This window comes from Salmo trutta, chromosome 17 (genome assembly GCF_901001165.1).
Source record: "Salmo trutta chromosome 17, fSalTru1.1, whole genome shotgun sequence".
NCBI classification, from domain to species: Eukaryota; Metazoa; Chordata; class Actinopteri; order Salmoniformes; family Salmonidae; genus Salmo; species Salmo trutta.
In genome coordinates, this window is record NC_042973.1 from 39,189,232 (window position 1) to 39,210,984 (window position 21,753).

The window sequence follows — 21,753 nt, forward strand, 5'->3', positions numbered from 1 at the left end:
CCATGGCCAAGACCAAAGTGCTCTCCAAGGATGTCAGGGACAAGATTGTACCTACACAAGACTGGAATGGGCTACAAGACCATCACCAAGCAGCTTGGTGAGAAGGTGACAACATTTGGTGCGATTATTCGCAAATGGAAGAAACACAAAAGAACTGTCAATCTCCCTCGGCCTGGGGCACCATGCAAGATCTCACCTCGTGGAGTTGCAATGATCATGAGAACGGTGAGGAATCAGCCCAGAACTACACGGGAGGATCTTGTCTATGATCTCAAGGCAGCTGGGACCATAGTCACCAAGAAAACAATTGGTAACACACAACGCCGTGAAGGACTGAAATCCTGCAGCGCCCGCAAGGTCCCCCTGCTCAAGAAAGCACATATACATGCCCGTCTGAAGTTTGCCAATGAACATCTGAATGATTCAGAGGACAACTGGATGAAAGTGTTGTGGTCAGATGAGACCAAAATGGAGCTCTTTGGCATCAACTCAACTCACCGTGTTTGGAGGAGGAGGAATGCTGCCTATGACCCCAAGAACACCATCTCCACCGTCAAACATGGAGGTGGAAACATTATGCTTTGGGGGTGTTTTTCTGCTAAGGGGACAGGACAACTTCACCGCATCAAAGGGACGATGGACGGGGCCATGTACCGTCAAATCTTGGGTGAGAACCTCCTTCCCTCAGCCAGGGCATTGAAAATGGGTCGTGGATGGGTATTCCAGCATGACAATGACCCAAAACACACGGCCAAGGCAACAAAGGAGTGACTCAAGAAGAAGCACATTAAGGTCCTGGAGTGGCCTAGCCAGTCTCCAGACCTTAATCCCATAGAAAATCTGTGGAGGGAGCTGAATATTTGAGTTGCCAAACGTCAGCCTCGAAACCTTAATGACTTGGAGAAGATCTGCAAAGAGGAGTGGGACAAAATCCCTCCTGAGATGTGTGCAAACCTGGTGGCCAACTACAAGAAACGTCTGACCTCTGTGATTGCCAACAAGGGTTTTGCCACCAAGTACTAAGTCATGTTTTGCAGAGGGGTCAAATACTTATTTCCCTCATTAAAATGCAAATCAATTTATGACATTTTTGACATGCGTTTTTCTGGATTTTTTTGTCGTTATTCTGTCTCTCACTGTTCAAATAAACCTACCATTAAAATTATAGTCTGATCATTTCTTTGTCAGTGGGCAAACATACAAAATCAGCAGGGGATCAAATACTTTTTTCCCTCACTGTAATTATAGAGAAATTCACAGGAGTAAACTACCAAGGCTGCGACTAGGAGCCACGGCAACCACGGAACCATGTAGGTGTAAGTATAAGAGAGAGAGAAAGAGGAGCCCTGCCAGATTCTCACTGGCTAAGCAATGACTCATGGGTTCAAGGCCCCCTTGTCCGTAAACAGCATTTTTCTCATAATTTGGCCGCTGAATCACAAGCCAAGCATGCATAGTCTCAAATCGTCTCAAATTGCATCCTATTGCCTATGTAGTGCACTTCTTTTGACCAGGGCCCATAGGGCACTAATGTGTGTATGTGCGTGTGTATGTATTTTCCATCTGTAGATGCTCTACAGGTTATCATGCTATGAACAAACTACATGTTGATAAGCAACTGCTTGCTAAGTTTAGAACTAGGGTTAGGTTTAGTAGATAGTTAGTTGAGAGGTTACTGATAGTCTGTAGTAAGTCTGAGGAGCATCTACAGATGGACTATCCAAATAGTGTTACCAAAAGTGGTTGTCAACACTTTTCTCACACCTCTGATGACCATAGAGGATGATTGGGCTAATGTGAGGTACCACTGTGCTGTGGGATAGCTCTGGAAGTCACATAATTAATTAAATAAAGTCCAACTGTGTGCAATCTAAGTGTCACATGATCTGTCACATGATCTCAGTATATATACACCTGTTTTGAAAGGCCCCAGGGTCTGCAGCACCACTAAGCAGGGGCACCACCAAGCAAGCGGCACCATTAAGACCAAGGAGCTCTCCAAACAGGTCAGGGACAAAGTTGTGGAGAAGTACATATCAGGGTTGGGTTATAAAAAAATATCAGAAACTTTGAACGTCCCATTAAATCCATTATTCAAAAATGTTAAGAATATGGCACCACAACAAACCTGCCAAGAGAGGGCATGTGGGAGACTCTCCAAACACATGGAAGAAGGTATTCTGGTCAGGTGAGACAAAAATTTAGCTTTTTGGCCATCAAGGAAAACGCTATGTCTGGAACAAACCCAACACCTCTCATCACCCCGAAAACCCTATCCTCACAGTGAAGCATGGAAACTGGTCAGAATTGAAGGAATGATGGATGGCGCTAAATACAGGGAAATTCTTGAGGGAAACCAGTTTCAAATCTCTGTCTTCAAATCCCAAGAATTTCTTGTTAACAAACTATTGTTTTGGCAAGTCGGTCAGGACATCTACTTTGTGCCTGACACAAGTCATTTTTCCAACAATTGTTTACAGACAGATTATTTCACTGTATCACAATTCCAGTAGGTCAGAAGTTTACATACACTAAGTTGACTGTGCCTTTAACCTGTCTGGGCAAGGGGGCAGTATTTTCACGGCCGCTTAGAATATGCATATTATTAGTGGATTTGGATAGACAACACTCTGAAGTTTCTAAAACTGTTTGAATGGTGTCTGTGAGTATAACAGAACTCATATGGCAGGCAAAAACCTGAGAAAATTCCAAGCAGGAAGTGGAAAGTCTGAGAATTGTAGTTCTTCTTTTCATTCTCTATCGAAACTACAGTGTCTGTGGGGGACGTTGCACTTCCTAAGGCTTCCATTGGCTGTCTAAAGCCTTCAGAAAGTTCTTTGAGCATTTTCCTGTCACTGGGCAGATAATAGGAGATCAGTTTCTGAGTGGACTGCCTGGCAACAAAGGGATTGGATATGCTCGGTTACGCAAGCACGCCGTTTCTTCTTTTTCTTCTTGATTGAATACGATATTGTCCAGTTGGAATATTATCGCAATTGTACGTTGAAAATACCATAAAGATTGATTTTAAACAGCATTTGACATGCTTCTAAGTACGGTAATGGAACATTTTGACTTTTCGTCTCTCGTTCCGCGCTCGCGCATTATGCCTTTGGATAAGTGATCTGTATGCATGAACAAAACTGAGGTATTTGTACATAAATATGGATTATTTCGAACAAAAACAACATTTCTTGTGGAAGTAGCAGTCCTGGGAGTGCATTCTGACGAAGATCAGCAAAGGTAAGAGAATATTTTTAATACTAATTGTGAGTTTAGGTTGCCCCGAACTTGGCGGGTGTCTGAATAGCTCGCCGTGATGGCTGAGCTATGTACTCAGAATATTGAAAAATGTGCTTTCTCCGTAAAGCTATTTTAAAATCTGACACAGCGGTTGCATCCAGGGGTAGTCTATCTATAATTCTTAAAATAATTGTTATGTATTTTGTCAACGTTTATGATGAGTATTTTTGTAAATTGATGTGCACATTCACCGGACGTTTTGGTGGGAATACATTTTCTGAACATCACGCGCCAATGTAAAATGCTGTTTTTGGATATAAATATTACCTTAATCGAACAAAACATACATGTATTGTGTAACATATTGTCCTAGGAGTGTCATCTGATGAAGATCGTCAAAGGTTAGTGCTTCATTTAGCCGTGTTTTGGGTTTTATTGACACATGTCCTTGCTTGGAAAATGGCTGTGTGATTATTTTTGTCTATGTACTCTCCTAACATAATCTAATGTTTTGCTTTCGCTGTAAAGCCTTTTTGAAATCGGACAATGTGGTTAGATTAACCTGTTATGGATAGGGGGCAGTATTTTCACGGCCGGATAAAAAACGTACCCGATTTAATCTGATTATTACTCCTGCCCAGAAACTAGAATATGCATATAATTATTAGCTTTGGATATAAAACACTCCAAAGTTTCTAAAACTGTTTGAATGGTGTCTGTGAGTATAACAGAACTCATTTGGCAGGCCAAAACCTGAGAAGATTCCAAACAGGAAGCGCCCTCTCTGACCATTTTATGCCCTCCTTGATTATCTCTATCCAATACAGGGGATCTCTGCTGTTACGTGACACTTCCTACGGCTCCCATGGGCTCTCAGAAGGCGGCAAAAAGCTGAATGACGTAATTCCAAGCCCTGGCTGAAAAGCTTTAGCACATTTGCTAAGTGGTCTATCAGCGGACAATGGGACTCATGCTCGTGCATGAGACGACCCCATGTTTTTATTCTATCGTCTTTGAATGGTTACAACGACTCCCGGTCGGAATATTATCGCTTTTTTACGAGAAAATTTTAAACAGCGGTTGACATGCTTCGAAGTACGGTAATGGAATATTTAGAATTTTTTTGTCACGAAATGCGTCGTGCTCGTAACCCTTCTTTACCATTCGGATAGTGTCTTGAACGCACGAACAAAACGCCGCTGTTTGGATATAACAATGGATTATTTGGGACCAAACCAACATTTGTTATTGAAGTAGAAGTCCTGGGAGTGCATTCTGACGAAGAACACCAAAGGTAATCACACTTTTCTAATAGTAAATCGGAGTTTGGTGAAGGCTAAACTTGCTGGGTGTCTAAATAGCTAGCCCTGTGATGCCGGGCTATCTACTGAGAATATTGCAAAATGTGCTTTCACCGAAAAGCTATTTTAAAATCGGACATATCGAGTGCATAGAGGAGTTCTGTATCTATAATTCTTAAAATAATTGTTACGTTTTTTGTGAACGTTTATCGTGAGTAATTTAGTAAATTCACCGGAAGTTTGCGGGGGGTATGCTAGTTCTGAACGTCACATGCTGATGTAAAAAAGCTGGTTTTTGATATAAATATGAACTTGATTGAACAAAACATGCATGCATTGTATAACATCATGTCCTAGGGTTGTCATCTGATGAAGATCATCAAAGGTTAGTGCTGCATTTAGCTGTGGTTTTGTTTTTTGTGACATTATATGCTAGCTTGAAAAATGGGTGTCTGATTATTTCTGGCTGGGTACTCTGCTGACATAATCTAATGTTTTGCTTTCACTGTAAAGCCTTTTTGAAATCGGACAGTGTGGTTAGATAAAGGAGAGTCTTGTCTTTAAAATGGTGTAAAATAGTCATATTGTTGAAAAATTTAAGTTTTCGGATTTTAGAGGAGTTTGTATTTCGCGCCACGCCCATCATTGGATATTGGAGCAGGTGTTCCGCTAGCGGAACGTCTAGATGTAAGAGGTTTAACGAGAAGTGTATCTTTAAAATGGTGTAAAATAGTTGTATGTTTGAGAAAGTTCAATTATGAAATGTTGTTGTTTTTGAATTTTCCACCCTGATATGTCACTGGCTGTGTCCTGCAGGTGGGACGCTAGGGTCCCACGTAGCCCATAAAAGTTCATACTTATTATAGGCAGGGTTAGATGAAGACCACTTAGTACCCACAGGGCAGGTAGCTGGCATCCCACTTAGCCCATAGAAGTTAAGTGATTTCTTTAATAAATTAAGAAGATGAGCACTTTACCCGCTGCGCCTTGGTCCAATCCTTACGACACCCATGACAGAACCACCCACCAAACAAGGACCCTGCAGCGGGGATTGGAGCACCGAGGATGTTTCTGGGAGAGGAAATTAAGGGAGCTACATGAGGCCGAGAGGCATCCCCCGAAAAAATGTTGAGGGGGGCACACGGGGAGTTTGGCAGAGTCAGGTTGGAGACCTGAGCCAACTCCCGTGCTTATTATGGGGAGCGACAGAACAAGCAAGCACCTTGTTAAGCAGAAATGCGCACAGTGTCGCCCATACGCACGCACAGTCCGGTGCGGCCAATAAGGGCTCCGCAGCGTTGCCGGGCGAGAGTTGGCCGGCAGCCAGGACGAAGTGTGCCGGTACAACAGATCTGGTCTCTAGCATCCCACCTAGCCCATAGAAGTTAAACAGCTTGGAAAATACCAGAAAATTATGTCATGGCTTTAGAAGCTTCTGATAGGCTAATTTACATAATTTGAGTCAATTAGAGGTGTACCTGTGGAGGTATTTCAAGGCCTTCCTTCAAACTCAGTGCCTCTTTGCCTGACATCATGGGAAAATCAAAAGAAATCAGTCAAGACCTCAGAAAAAAATGGTATATCTCCACAAGTCTGGTTCATCCTTGGGAGCAATTTCCAAACGCCTGAAGGTACCACGTTCATCTATACAAGCAGTAGTACGCAAGTAAGAACACCATGGGACCACGCAGCCGTCTTACCACTCAGGAAGGAGACGAGTTCTGTCTCCTAGAGATGAACGTACTTTGGTGCGAAAAGTATAAATCAATCCCAGAACAACAGCAAAGGACCCTGTGAAGATACTGGAAGAAACAGGTACAAAAGTATCTGTATCCACAGTAAAACAAGTCCTATATCGACATAACCTGAAAGGCCGCTTAGCAAAGAAGAAGCCACTGCTCGAGAACCGCCATAAAAAAGCCAGACTACAGTTTGCAACTGCACATGGGGACAAAGATCGTACTTTTTGGAGAAATGTCCTCTGGTCTGATGAAACAAACCTATAACTTTTTGGCCATAATGACCGTTGTTAAGTTTGGAGGATAAAGGGGGAGGCTTGCAAGCCGAAGAACACCATCCCAAACGTGAAGCACAGGGTTGGCAGCATCATGTTGTGGGGGTGCTTTGCTGCAGGAGGGACTGGATCACTTCACAAAATAGATTGCATCATGAGGTAGGAAAATGATGTGGATATATTGAAGCAACATCTCAAGACATTAGTCAAGAAGTTGAAACTTGATCGCAAATGGGTCTTCCAAATGGACAATGACCCCAGTCAAGGTATTGGAGTGGCCATCACAAAGCCCTGACCTCAATCCTATAGAACATTTGTTGGCAGAACTGAAAAAGTGTGTGCGAGCAAGGAGGCCTACAAACCTGACTCAGTTACACCAGCTCTGTCAGGAGGAATGGGCCAAAATGCACCCAACTTATTGTGGGAAGCTAAGGCTACCCGAAACGTTTGACCAAATTAAACAATTTATTAAAGGCAATGCTACCAAATACTAATTGAGTGTATGTAAACATCTGACCCACTGGGAATGTGATGAAATAAATAAAAGCTGAAATAAATCATTCTCTCTACTATTATTCTGACATTTCACATTCTTAAAATAAAGTGGTGATCCTAACTGACCTAAAACAGGTTTTTTTTACTAGGATTAAATGTCAGGAATTGTGAAAACTGAGTTTAAATGTATTTGGTGTATGTAAACTTCCGACTTCAACTGTATGTCTGCACATGTCGGCCTACCAACTGCCAGATTCACACTGTGACTTGGGATAGCTCTAGACTGGTGAATGTTTTAGATGGTTGGATATGTCTCTGGAAGAGGCAGATTGAAAGAGGGTGAGAGAGAGGGCATGGGAGAAAGAAAGATAGAAAAGTAGTTGGGGAGGAAGAGAGATAGAGGGTCAGAAAGAGGGAGAGAGAGAGGGAAAGACAGAGAGATAGAGAGAACTTTCCCCTCCATCTGTTCTACCTCCATTGTATTGTGTCAGCCACACAATGCCCCCCTTTGTCTTTCTTTCATTAATATTCGTGACGACGTACAGGTTCAGAAGGCCGCAGGTTATTCACCTCAGTCATTTGTCTATTAGTCAAATATCATGGACATATTGACAGTCAACTAATGAATGCAGTAGTTCAGAACATATTTTCATGCCGTCAATTTCATTATCATGGTGCAATCTTGTGATTGTTGTTAAAGAAAGTATTATGCCATCAGAATTGAACTAGTATTAGCTACATGTAACATGAGCATAGATGACCCAACTCAAAGTGCAAGGTTTAATCACCTTAACAAATGTGTGCTTTGTGACAGTGAGGTATGCCCAACAGGTATGAATCTCCTGGATCAGTGAATTATTCCTAGTGAGTAACGATGTCCGTTGCCCACCGTTCCCTGTGACGCTGATACACCATTACATCCTTAGCCATTTATTCCTGCTTAGATCCTGTTTTCGTGTTATGCTTGTTTTCCCTTACCTGACGCTGTTTTCCTCTCCGCTACAGTTTTGCCCGCTCTGACTTTGGCATCTGTCTCCAGTCCCATGTCTCATCAGTCCTGCTACTCTGTCCTGGACCCCCACTCCACTGCGTCCTTGGATTCCTCTCTGGACCTGCTTACCCAGTCCCAACTCCCCTCGCTCCAGCCTCAGCCTCCGCCCCGGGCTTCCTGCAACCCGCCCGAGCTTCCCCTGGCCTACAACCCATATTCCCTCTGTGTTTCAATGAATACCTTGGTTACCTCGTCCCAGTCTCCTCGTCTGAGTCTGCTCTTGGGTTCACCTGTTCCACTCCACGTGACACCCAATGACCTTTAGAGCCATGAGTTCACCTGTCATGTCACTTCCCAAGTAGTCTCAACGGTCTCCTTTTTCTTATGTGAAATCAAGAGGGCAGAATCATCTTCATACAGGAACAGAGAGCATGAACAGGCAGAGTCCATGTCATTTAGGTAGAGCAAAATAGCAAAGGCCCCAAAATGCTCCCCTGGGGGATACCACGGTTTACTTCCTTTAGCATCAGCCAGTCCCACCCATATCCACCCTTTGGAGCTCATCAGTTAGGTATGACAAAACCAATTGTTGGTGACAAAACCAATTGCTTTCAGTTTGTACAACAAAATATCATGGTTCACAGTAGAACATGCTTTTTGTAGGTCAAGCATGACCATACCACAGAAGTTGCCCTTGTCAATGTTTTGCTTGATAAAATCTGTCAAGTATAGTATAGTAAGTGTTGGTAGAATAGCATTTTCTAAAATGGACTGAATATAAAATGTTATGGTCTTCAATGTACTTTAGGATCTGTTCTGCCAATCCTTTTTTGAATCCTTTTTTTCGTAGGTGTCTATTTACCACCACAGTCCGATGCTGGCACTGAGACTGAATTCATAAGCAAGCAAGAAAATGCACATCCAGAGATGGCACTCCTAGTGGCCGGTGATTCTATTACAGGAAAACTGAAATCCGTCTTCCCTAATTTCTACCAGAATGTCACCTGTGCAACTAAAGGAGGAAAAACTCTAGATCAGCTTTACTCCACACAGAGAGATGCGTACAAAGATCTCCCTCGCCCTCCATTTGGCAAATCTGACCACAACTTTATCCTCCCGATTCCTGCTTACAAGCTAAAACTCAAAGAGGAAGTACCAGTGATGCGCTCAATATGGAAAGTTCTGATGAAGCAGATGCTAAGCTGCAGGACTGCTTTGCTAGCACAGACTAAAATATGTGATCGAAGCATTCTGTACTAACAACAGCAGTCAAGCACCCCTGTAAAGACCTTTTATTAAACACAGATTTAAAATAGATATTGATAACAAATGTGTATATTGTCGTTGTGACCCAGAGAATTGAGACCATATATATTGGGACTGTTCTGATGTCAGAAGAATTTGGAGTGAGTTAGAAGATTAATATTTTAAAATAAACTACTATTAATGTTAATTTGAAAGACTGATAATATGTTTTATTTTGATCCAAATTATATGGACCCTGATTTAACTTTCATTGTTAATTTGTTTATTTTTCATGGCAGATTCTTTATCCATAAAATGAAGTAGGAGGAGAACAAGCCCCTCTTCACATTGTTATAATTGAAATTGTTATAATTGAAGATATAATTGAAAATGATTTTGAAATGATCAGTAAGTTAAAAAACAATAAATCTATACGTACCATAAAACGTTTTGAGAAATTGAAAATGTATCTCGATATGTAATACCCGTCTGTTAGGTTTATGTACTCTTGTTTGTATATTTCAGTTTTTGTTCATAATAATAAAAAAACAGTCAGGCACCCAAGCTAACTTGTTAGCTACTTCCAGACACAAATTAGAGAATAGCTCACTGAATATTACTCGCCCTAGCAGAGCTGGTTAGGCTGTTATCTTGTCCAGAGCGTTGGTGACTGTAACTGTGCTGTCAGACTGCCAGTTTGTAGATTCAGAGCGTTTCGCTCTCGGTGCGTTCAAGTGCACATTGGACGCTCTGGCCAAGGAATAGGGTTGATCCGAGTGTTCTGACCTCACAGCCGCAGTCAAACACCCAAGCTAACTGGCTAACATTGGCTAGCTTGCTAGCTACTTCCAGACACATAATGAGAGAACACCCTACTCTGACCCTTTTACTCACCCTAGCAGAGCTGATTAGGCTGTTTTCATGTTATCCAGAGCATTGGTGACTGTAACTGTGCTGCTGGCAACAATTTAATTACGCATTTACTGACACTGGCCATATTCAACGGGTGTTGAGCGTTAGTAAATTCATCAGTTATTCTGCACTCTGGCACACTCAGATGAGAGTCTTTTGTTAAGACATGTAGCTAGCTAGGTAAACAATGAACCATAATCCCAACTCATGATGCTACTACCCTGCATGTATCTGCAGGTAGCTAACCGACCAGGTTCATTGTTAGCTAGCTAACATTAAGCTATAACTAGTCAAGCAAATGGGTCTGAGATACAAATAATAAGACCATACACATAACGTTAGCTAGCGAGCCAGCCAAGCCTGATCACCGACGACGATGAGACAGCCTACAGGGAAGAGGTCAGACACCTGGCAGTGTCGTGCCAGGATCAACAATCTCTACCTCAACGTCAACAAGACAAAGGAGATGATGTGGTCTACAGGAAACGGAGAGCCGAGCACGCCCCCATTCACATTGACAGGGCTATAGTGCTTCAAGGTCTAGAGCTTCAAGTTTCTCGGTGTCCACATCGCTATGGATCTATCATGATCCAAACAAAGACTCCAGCCAAGTAATACACTGTTCTCTCTGCTACCACACAGTAAGCGATACCGATGCACCAAGTCTGGAACCAATAGGACCCTGAACAGCTTCTACCCCCAAGCCATAAGACTGTTAAATAGTTAGTTAAATAGTTAACCAAATAGCTAACCGGACTATCTGCATTGATCCTTTTTGCATGAACTCATCACTGCTACTCTACTGTTTACTATCTGTCACTTTATTCTTAGTTATATGTACATATCTACCTCAATTACAACATACCCTGCACATTGACTCTGTACTGATACCCTTGGTATATAGTCAAGTTATCATTACTCATTGTGTATCTATTATTACTTTTATTATTATGAGTTTTACTTTTCTATTATTTCTCAATTTCCTTTCTCTCTGCATTGTTGGGAAAGGCACGTAAGTAAGCATTTTACTGTTAGCCCACACCTGTTGCTTATGAACCTTGTGACAAATAAACATTAGTTTTGTTTTATTTTATTGAGTTCTTTCTGACATTACATAAATCCCTGCTGTGATTGCTGTAGGCCTGTTGTATGCAGCCATGACTGGGCCAAGCAGTTGAGATTCTGTAGACCTGGAAGTGTGCATGAGAGAGGAGGGGAATGCGTCTCTTTGAGCCACTGGGCCAGGGGGAGATAATGGGTTTATGGGCTTGAAAGATGAACATACGGCAGGGAGTGTGTGTGTAAGTTGTAAGTATAAGAGAGAGGGAGAGAGGAGCCCTGCCAGATTCTCAGTGGCTAAGTAATGACTCATGGGATCAAGGCCCCTTTGTCCATAAACAGGATTTATCTCAAAATCTGGCCGCTGAAACACACCCCAGACCTACATAGTCTGCGTCTCAAATCTCATCATATTGTGTATGTAGTGCATTACTTTTGACCAGAGCCCATTGGGCAATAGTGTGTGTGTGTACTACTTTTGACCAGAGCCCATTGGGAAATAATGTGTGTGTACTACTTTTGACCAGAGCCCATTGGGCAATAGTGTGTGCGTGTGCTACTTTTGACCAGAGCCCAAAGGGCCCTGATCAAAATTAGGGTCACACTTTATTTGGATAGTCGGGATTTTCCATCTGTAGATGCTCTACAGATTGTCATACTATCAAAAACGATCTGTTGATAAGCAACTGCTTGCTAAGATTATGGTTAGGTTTAGGTTTAGAAAAAAGTTTAGGGTGAGAGTTAAGTTTAGGGTTAATATAATGCTTACGGTTAGAGCTAGGGTTAGGTTTAGTAGATAGTTAGTTGAGATGCTACTGACAGTCTGTAGTAAGTCTGTAGAGCATCTACAGATGGACTATCCAAATAGTGTTACCAAAGTAGTGCGAATAAGGTGCCATTTGGGACACAGCATTGTCTGCTTTGCATTTCTACTGTCGTCTCCCCACTCTGATTTCATCACCATTAATCCTGTGGAGAAAGCTAGGAGGGTGAGAAAGCAGGGGATGAAAAGAGCGGAGGAGGAGAGGTTTGTGCAAGTATAAGAGCCCATGTCATTCCCTATTAGGGGAACATCCAGAGAGAAAGATACATCTGTGGATCCTCATGAGATAATAATGTGGATGAGGTGATACTAATGTAATACTATGAGCAGTAATCAGGTCTTGCTTTCATCCACAGTAGGAATGTGACTAAAGGTGAAGGGTTTGGGCTGAAGATCAAGTGATGGTTGTCAACACTTTTCTCACACCTCTGATGACCATAGAGTATGATTGGGCTAATGTGAGTGAGGTAGTATCTCCTTCTCTCAGTCGAAAGTCACTTTCTCTGATGTTCTCTGTTTAAGTCCACACTTAGTGCTTAAGATTATGTCTTGGGATTTGGAATCACTAAAATCAAACATACTGTTATGAAGAAGAAGATCTATGTGTGAAATAGGCTACTAACCATAAGGTTATACAAAGGTCCTTACACTATACACTTTTTTTTGTTTTACTTCGCATCTTCCCCTCTTAACCTGAGGTCATGGCCAATGTTCCCTCTAAGCTGCATGCGGGCGCACAGCTCCCCTGGGACTGCCGTGCAGAAGAAATATCTGCCAATGTGGAGAAGCACGTGACTGTACTTCACTCAACTTTCTAGTTTTCCCCCTTAGTTAACACTATCAACATTTCCTTTACTGTGGGAATTGTGACTAAATCAACACAATATTAGCCACTTTCAAAGCAACATACCGAAAAACTATGCAAAACTTAGTATCCAAAACTAACTATGCAAGAGATCTTGATGTAGGCAGAACGCTTCAGAGTAGGATTCTATTGCATTGACATGCACCACGTACTCTACACAGTCCGGTGCGCATAACCAATCAGAGCTGCAGTAGGTCTATATGCAAATGGCCCATTGCCATTTATGGATCTGTGCCATTCACTTTGAACTGGACTGTGTTTACAGCACGAGTGGTCATGAGTAGATGTGCTTGTTTTGAGATCAAAGCGAGAGTTGCATGTTAGCCCAGTTATAGATTATTTGTAGTCAGCAATGGGGGAGGGATTGCTTCCTACAAGAGCACAAAACGTCTATATTTCTAGACATCTTTAAAAAGCTAGTCTAGTAAAGGGTTTTTTTTGTCTTAAAGGGGAAGTTTTGTATCTGGAGACAGGCTTGAATAAGCTAAGTAGCCAATAGCAGAGGGTAACATAATTTGTCTGATTCTCTGTAACAATGGTATGGGAATAGTAATGCATTTTATTTTGTAAAGTGGTTTCTTGCATCAAACACAACAATATTTTCGGGTCACCTCTTTGTCTGAAGGACAAGTGGACAGGTTAATGTCAATGTAACGCTTGTCGTAAGTGGTAGTTGAAGTGGACCAAGGCGCAGCGTGGTAAGTGTTCATGATTTCTTTATTCATAAACACACTCAAACAAAATAACGAAAACGCACAGTTCCGTCAGGTACAGACACTAAACAGAAAACAACCTCCCACAAACACAGGAAGAAAACAGGCAACCTAAGTATGATTCCCAATCAGAGACAACGATAGACAGCTGCCTCTGATTGGGAACCACACTCGGCCAAAAAACAAAGAAACAGAAAACATAGACTTCCCCACCCAAGTCATACACTGACCTAAACCAGCATTTGGAGATTAATAGGGATCTCTATGGTCAGGGTGTGACAGTCAAGCCCTGCATGTTTTTTTCTCTCAAGTCTCATGGAATGTAGGCCTACATTGAACACCACACATTGGCTGCTATTGTAGGCTGAATGATAGAACAGCTATTTCCACGTTAAAATGTTATGGGATGCATTTTCTCCATTGTTTTTGATGGTAGGCCACTCTGGTAGACCTACATTATGATCAAATAACCATAGTAGCCTACTTGGCCACTGTTAAAACTGTAACTTAAAGTGTGTACAGCCTCAGTGTTCACAACAAACATGTCCCGGAAGTTGCACAGAATTTTCACAACGTTCAAGTTTGCGCTCAGCAGACCTGAAATTTGCTCAGTGCTGGAAATAATTAGAGGGAACATTGGTCATGACCCTTGAGGAGACTCCAGTGAGCGTGAGGCTTAATGGACACAGTCACCAGCCAATCAGCAGGCTGCATTCCTCACATTCTGGAAAGAGAGTGTCAAGGCCATGAAACCTTAAAGAGAGTGTGTGCATGTGCGTGTGCACTCTTGTGTGTGTGTGTGTGTCTGCGTGCATCCCTGTGTGTGTGTGTGCGTGTGCGTGTGTGTGTGTGTGTGTGTGTGTGTGTGTGTATATACACTATCTGTGTGTAGGCAACTGCAGGAGAGACCGTATTATGCAATGGCACATGCAGTGGCCACGGCATCTGCAGAATTCCATGTTAATTTCCCAGAAAATTGTCTTGTCTTTTAATGACTCGCTGCTGTTCAGACAGTTCTGGGAACTATACCTGTGCACCCATGACATCACAATTCCTGGAGAAGAGGAGGGATAAATGAGAGGAAGACATGAAGAGAATAAGATCATTATTTCTTCTTTACCTCCTTTCGGTGAAAATTATCCCCCACTTTAATAAGACCAGGGCAGGTGGGCAGGTGTGTGTCCCTCATCGAGCCAGCTGCACACCAGAGCAAGAGAGAGGGGGATACATGTAGAAGGGGATGAGTGGCAGGAGTTTAAGAGAGTAAAAGTGGTTCAGAGGAGACTTTCAAGGATCTGCGGAGAGAGGGAACCAAGAAGGACAAGTACAGATTAAGAAAAAAAAGGAACAGAGAGAAGAGTGCAGTGGGGGGAGAAAAAGACAGCTTTTGCAGAGTGAAGCTCTCCAAATCTTTTCTCTCCCCAGGGTATTTTCCTGAGCCTCACTCATCAGTCTGGGCAGGAATCGCTCGTCACTCTTTTCCTACCTCCCTCCTCTCCCTCCCTTATTCCCTCCTTTCTTCCCTCTCTCCCAGCCGTGGAGCGTCACAAGAGCCACGCGATGAGTATAGAATGAGAAGAGAGAGAGTGAGTGAGAAAGAGAAAGAGAGGGAGAGAGGAACGGACCAGGGAAGCGAGAGACTTACACACACCACCCGCATTGGAAACTGAAGGAGTTGGTGTGCAGCTCGCAAGGTGGGTGAGGAGCATATAAGGCATGCATGTGCATGTGTGATTTCTCTGAATGTGCCTGAATGAATGCTGGCATTCATGTCTTGATACTACTTCTATTGAATTTAATTGTGTTTTATTAAGAGTGTGTGACAGGTTTGACTTCCCAGTGTTTGGTGTGTGTATCACATTTTGGTGTGTCTATAAATTACCCTGTCATGCACAGATACCTAATGTTTAGCCATAAAGCATGTGTGTTTCTATGCATGTGTGTGACTGTGTGTTAGTATCACTTTAGTAACACCATAGTATCACTTTACAGTGAGTTAAATAGATCCAGACAATTATTGATTGAAAAAAAATGGATACAGACAGCGAATTAGAAGAATCATCAATCAAAATAGGTCAAAAAAGGGAAAAAAGAGATTGAGATGAAGAGAGGTAAAGAGAGTTACCTGTGCAGAGTTTGAAAAGTCAATGAGTGACCGTCATGTACAGTAACTCAATCTTCAATGGTCCTTGTCGTGGCGTGTTGAATGTATATGGTCTAATGCATGGATGAATCTTTGTAGTTAATAAGATGCTAACTTGCATTTCCTGTGGTGCAGGAAAATTGTTTGCTGCAAGGACGTGATCAAATTAAGATCCCATCTGTAGACTCTTGAGTTTCTGTTGTTCAAGTTTTCCATTAAGGACATAACACCGTTATATTCAGCCCAGCAAGTGAAGTGGAGAGAGTGTTTTTGAGGTTAGAGCTATTATTATAGTGTAAGAGATAGAGTGAGTAGTATGCTACTGTCAGACGAAGTTGAGGTTGATTCTATGGGTCAGCAGTGTGTGTGACACTTTAAAGATAACATTGAGTCTGAGTTGGAGCCTAGAGTTTGCTCTGAGGAAGTTGGAAGAGTTGGAGCAGTGCTGTGTGAGTGTGTGAGTGCATGTATGAGGTGCAGTATGTCAAAGGCAGCAATTTAGCATGGTGTGTGTGTGTGTGTGTGTGTGTGTGCGTGTGTGTGTGCGTGTGCGTGTGTGCGTGCGTGCACGTGTGTGCACGTGTTAGTGTGTGTGTGTGTTTGCATTAGTGTGCGTGTGTGCGTGTGTGCGTGTGTGTGCACGTGTTATTGTGTGTGTGTTTGCATTAGTGTGTATGTGCATGGGTGTGTGTTAGCATGAGTGTGTATGTGCGTGGGCGTATGTCTATGTGTGTGGGTTTGCTAATGCGTGTGCATACGTGTTTGTGTGTGAACTGTATACCCTAGTGTATGTCAGATCAAAGGAAAGACAGACTCTTCTGTACATGATATATAGCAGTTTTATGTACTGTAACCTCAATCCCATCGCTTTTAGTTAGTGATTTTTCCCTGACAGCTTTGGATAGGTACACTATGGCATTTCGGCTTTTGGCATTATCTCTTTTTTTATTTATATATATATATATATATATATATATGTATGTATATATATATATAATGTTTTTTTACGCTGCTGCTACTCGCTGTTTATTATCTATGTATAGTCACTTTACCCCTACCTACATGTACATATTACCTCAATTACCTCAACTAACCTGTACCCCGTACCCCGTACATTGACTCAGTACTCCCTGCATATAGCCTCGTTATTGTTATTTTGTGTGTTAATTTTTGATTAAATCTGTATTGTTGGTTAAGGGCTTGTAAGTAAGCATTTCACGGTAATGTCTACACCTGTTGTTTTTAGCGTATGACAAATAAAATTGGATTTCATTTGATATCCCTTCATAGTTTGTCCACTGAAAATATGAACAATGTTTTGGAGCTCTGCAAGCTTGATGTTTTAGTAGCTCCCCCACCCTCCTTGTTTCCCTATGCCAGAGTGATTCCTCCCTATCCCTCCCTGACCTATGAATGAGCAATCTCTCTCTCGCTCTGTTCCTCTTAAGTTTCACCCCCAGCGCTGATGTGCAGGGCCAAGGGGCATGGCTCAGGTAGCCTTGGCAGGCAGCGAGGTCACTCTTGCAAGGTTAGGCCAGGCACTGGAATGTCAGGTATTTACTGATCACAGCCCTGGCTGTGTCCCTCGCTCCCTTCCCCCTCTTCCCCCTGCAGCCCTTCTCACCCCTCTTCGGCTCGCCCCTCCCTCCCCCAGGAGCGTGTATCTGTGCAACATGCTGGGTCATGCCACCCTGCCAAGCCATGCCATTCCCCTGGTAAAAACAAAACAGAGAAAAGACAGAAGATATTATAGATGCCCAGTCTGCTATTTATGGTTGCTGTGTGCCAACTTTGTGCCAGCGGCATGGGAACCCTGTGTATCTGCTGTGTGGCACTGGCACCGGAGATTAGTGTCGTGTGAGCTCATATCAACACAAGCAGATATTTTACCTCCCTCCCCTCCTCCTCCTCGCCATGGGTACTGTGCTCCCTGGGCCTGTATCATTGTTATGTGGTTCTCACCAGCCTATTATAGAGCCCTCTGCCCTGACCCAGTCCTCTCTGCTCCCTCTCTCTGACTGTCACCTGCTCTCTGTCTATATCTCTAGCTGTCTCTCATGGTCTCTCTGTCTCTCTTTCTCGGCTTTGGCTTCAGTCTGAGTATCCAGAATCACATATTCTCGGAAATGCAAGGGCTCTCACAGGTGGGGAAAGCTAACACAGACAAGCTCTCACATGTAAGATTGTACTGCTTGTATCGGATGTGCGTGTGCACACAAGCACCAAAATGTATATATAAATTAGAATTACCTCCAGGCACACATTGAAACACAACCATATACACACCCTTCCGCATTGCCCACAGCCATGCACACGCACACAGGGTTGGATAGATTACTTTTTTAAATGTAATCTGTTACAGTTACTAGTTACCTGTCCAAAATTGTCATCTGTAACGTAACATTTTGGATTACCCAAACTCATTAACGGAATCTGGTTACTTTGTAACTTTTAGATTACTTTGTCCTTAAAAAGGCATTAGAAGAAGACAAAAAATAATATTACCAATTGAACAACATCTATTGCAGGATAAATCAATGTTAGAGTTTACATAGCTGGCCATAACAGCCAGGTCGCCCGTGATACGTCAGGATTCAACGTCCATCCATGTCTGAGGACGTTGGGAGATGACGTGGAAAGTGGCCACTAGGGGCAACAGTGAGCGCTGTTACCTTCAAGTAAGTTTCGGTTTTGCTAGTTTTGTGGAAGGGAATGGTGGATGGCCGTAAGCATCTGACTGTGATTCCAAAGGTTGCAAGTTGAATTCCAGCGATAGAAAGTTGTTTTTGAGATTTTTGTTTTAAGCCTAACCCAAACCTTAACTCTTAAAAGTAATCATCTAGTTTTTCAAAAGTATCTGTAATCTGATTACAATATTTTAGCTGGTAACGGATTGCATTAAGTTCTTTTGTAATCAGTGACATGAACATGTAATCCATTACTCCCCAACCCTACGCACACGCGCACACGCGCACACACACCTCACATTTGTTAGGATATATTGTCAACGTCTCCTATGGAAGACATTGTAATTGTGGACGTTCCTCTACAAAATGACTGCATAGATTGGTCTGAGCTGCCAAAACAATGTGAATTCAGGCAATTTGCACAGTCGGTTCTCACTTCGTTCCAACAAGTACAAATGGATATAGGTCAGCGCCGTGGCAGAAACTGATCAATTGGCAACCTTCATATGACTTAGGCCTTTCTCTTAGATGTTAAGTCCCCTATATGGGCACTGTGAGCGGTTCTGGACCGTCGATAACTGACATTTTGATATACAAAATGTTCGGTGAATGTTATAGGGTCCAGTGATTTATAGTCCCAGAATGCCCCATCTGTCTGCTCTCTGCTGCCACTCTATCAGTGGAGCTGACTTGAAGTGTCAGGTTTCAGACCCCACATTTGCATTGGGAATGACGTGTCAATTTTCTGGCCTGTCCGGACAAGGAATCGATTTGCTCTCCATCTGAGCAACGGAGCCCAGCCTGGAGACGGAATATGAAAGAGGACAGTCAAGCATATCATCTCATTGTGATGTACAGCGGCTTGCGAAAGTATTCACCCCCCTTGGCATTTTTCCTATTTTGTTGCCTTACAACCTGGAATTAAAATTGATTTGGGGGGGGTTTGTCATTTGATTTACACAACATGCCTACCACGTTGAAGATGCAAAATATTTTTTATTGTGAAACAAACAAGAAATAAGACATAAAAACTTGAGCGTGCATAACTACTTTGTAGAGCCACCTTTTGCAACAATTACAGCGGCAAGTCTCTTGGGATATTTTTTTACATTTTAGCCATTTAGCAGACGCTCTTATCCAGAGCAACTTACAGTAGTTAATGCATACATTTCATACATTTTTTTTCCCGTACTGGTCCCCCATGGGAATCGAACCCACAACCCTGGCGTTGCAAACACCATGCTCTACCAACTGAGCTACACGGGACAATACTTATGTCTCTATAAGCTTGGCACATCTAGGCACTGGGATTTTTGCCCATTCTTCAAGGCAAAACTGCTTCAGCTCCTTCAAGTTGGATGGGTTCCACTGGTGTACAGCAAACTTTAAGTCATACCACAGATTCTCAATTGGATTGAGGTCTGGCCTTTGACTAGGCCATTCCAAGATATTTAAATGTTTCCCCTTTAACCACTCGAGTATTGCTTTAACAGTGCGCTTAGGGTCATTGTCCTGCTGGAAGGTGAACCTCCGTCCCAGTCTCAAATCTCTGGAAGACTGAAACAGGTTTCCCTCAAGAATTTCCCTGTATTTAGCACCATCCATCATTCCTTCAATTCTGACCAGTTTCCCAGTCCCTGCCGATGAAAAACATCTCCACAGCATGATGCTGCCACCACCATGCTTCACTGTGGGGATGGTGTTCTCGGGGTGATGAGAGGGGTTGGGTTTGTTCCAGACATAGCGTTTTCCTTGATGGCCAAAAAGCTCAATTTTTGTCTCATCTGAGCAGAGTACCTTCTTCCATATGTTTTGCTAGTCTCCCATATGCCTTTTGGCAAACACCAAACGTGTTTGCTTATTTTTTTCTTTAAGCAATGGATTTTTTATGGCCACTCTTCCGTAAAGCCCAGCTCTGTGGAGTGTACGGCTTAAAGTGGTCCTATGGACAGATACTCCAATCTCCGCTGTGGAGCTTTGCAGCTCCTTCAAGGTTAGCTTTGGTCGCTTTGTTGCCTCTCTGATCCATGCAATCCATGCCTGGTCTTTGAGTTTTGGTGGGCGGCCCTCTCTTGGCAGGTTTGTTATGGTGCCTCCATTTTTTTTATAATGGATTTAATGGTGCTCCGTGGGATGTGGGATCAGATCATGACAGATCATGTGGGATCATGACAGATCATGTGGGATCATGTGACAGATCATGTGACACTTAGATTGCACACAGGTGGACTTTATTTAACTCATTATGTGACTTCTGACGGTAATTGGTTGCACCAGATCTTATTTAGGAGCTTAATAGCAAAGGGGGTGAATACATATGCACGCACCACTTTTCCATTTAAATTTTTTGTAATTTTTTGAAACAAGTAATTTTTTCATTTCACTTCACCAATTTGGAATATTTTGTGTATGTCCATTACATGAAATTCAAATAAAAATCAATTTAAATTACAGGTTGTAATGCAAAAAAATAGGAAAAACGGCAAGAGGGATGAATACTTTTGCAAGGCACTGTATATTTTGAGCTCTCAACATGAAAAATAATAAGTCATTTCTCTTGTGCTTAAAGCTGTACTTGAAAGAAGTCTACACGTATTTGAATAGTATCTCTGTGCCGCTCAGTGGACATTTAGGAGAAAAGTCTCTATTGTCAGTTATATGATATAGTGCCAATAATGCTGTCACTAAGTATTATCATATTTATTTTACAGTTATAAGAAAGATGAAATCTTATAATAAGTCATTTATAATTTAATGTGTTACTATATTTAGAAAGCATTTTAGTAATTTCAAGCACTATTGCCCCAAATGTGTTGAATAGGAAAAAATCATATATACATTTCATAAGGTTTTTACTATGTACTTGAGCTTGTGTCCTTAAAACTGAGTACACCACCTATGGAATATTACCATTTATTGTTTATGGGCATCTCATGAAAAATCATTACATTTGGGCATGTCTATTTTGGTGGAAATAAAACATTTGGCCTGTGGTTCCAGGGTAACCACATAATTAAGGGAATACATGTTTTGTCTCAAACCCCCCCCCCCCCCCAAAGTAAAAGAATCGGACTAAATCAAATCAGACTTTAAATGCACTTTAAATACATTTTGATTTGATTTAGTCATGTTCTTTAACTTAGATTTTTCCTTGAGATGGAAATGTGAATCCAACATATCAATTATTAGTGATGGAATTGTTGAAGCAGAAGATACATCTCCTTCAAATGTTGAGATTTGCTTCCGTTGAAAATCATTTAAA

General features: G+C 42.2%; 1 protein-coding gene across 3 annotated transcripts in view; it reads left to right on the forward strand.

The window, feature by feature from the left end:
* The first annotated feature begins 15,244 nt into the window (after positions 1 to 15,244).
* The window catches only part of LOC115152162 (uncharacterized), a 145,390-nt gene continuing 138,881 nt past the window's right edge, over positions 15,245 to 21,753 (forward strand). For all 3 annotated transcript variants that reach the window (XR_003867433.1, XM_029696726.1, XM_029696727.1), the window contains exon 1: positions 15,245 to 15,355. The gene's annotated coding sequence lies outside the window, so the exon portion shown is untranslated. The remainder of the gene's footprint in view (positions 15,356 to 21,753) is intronic.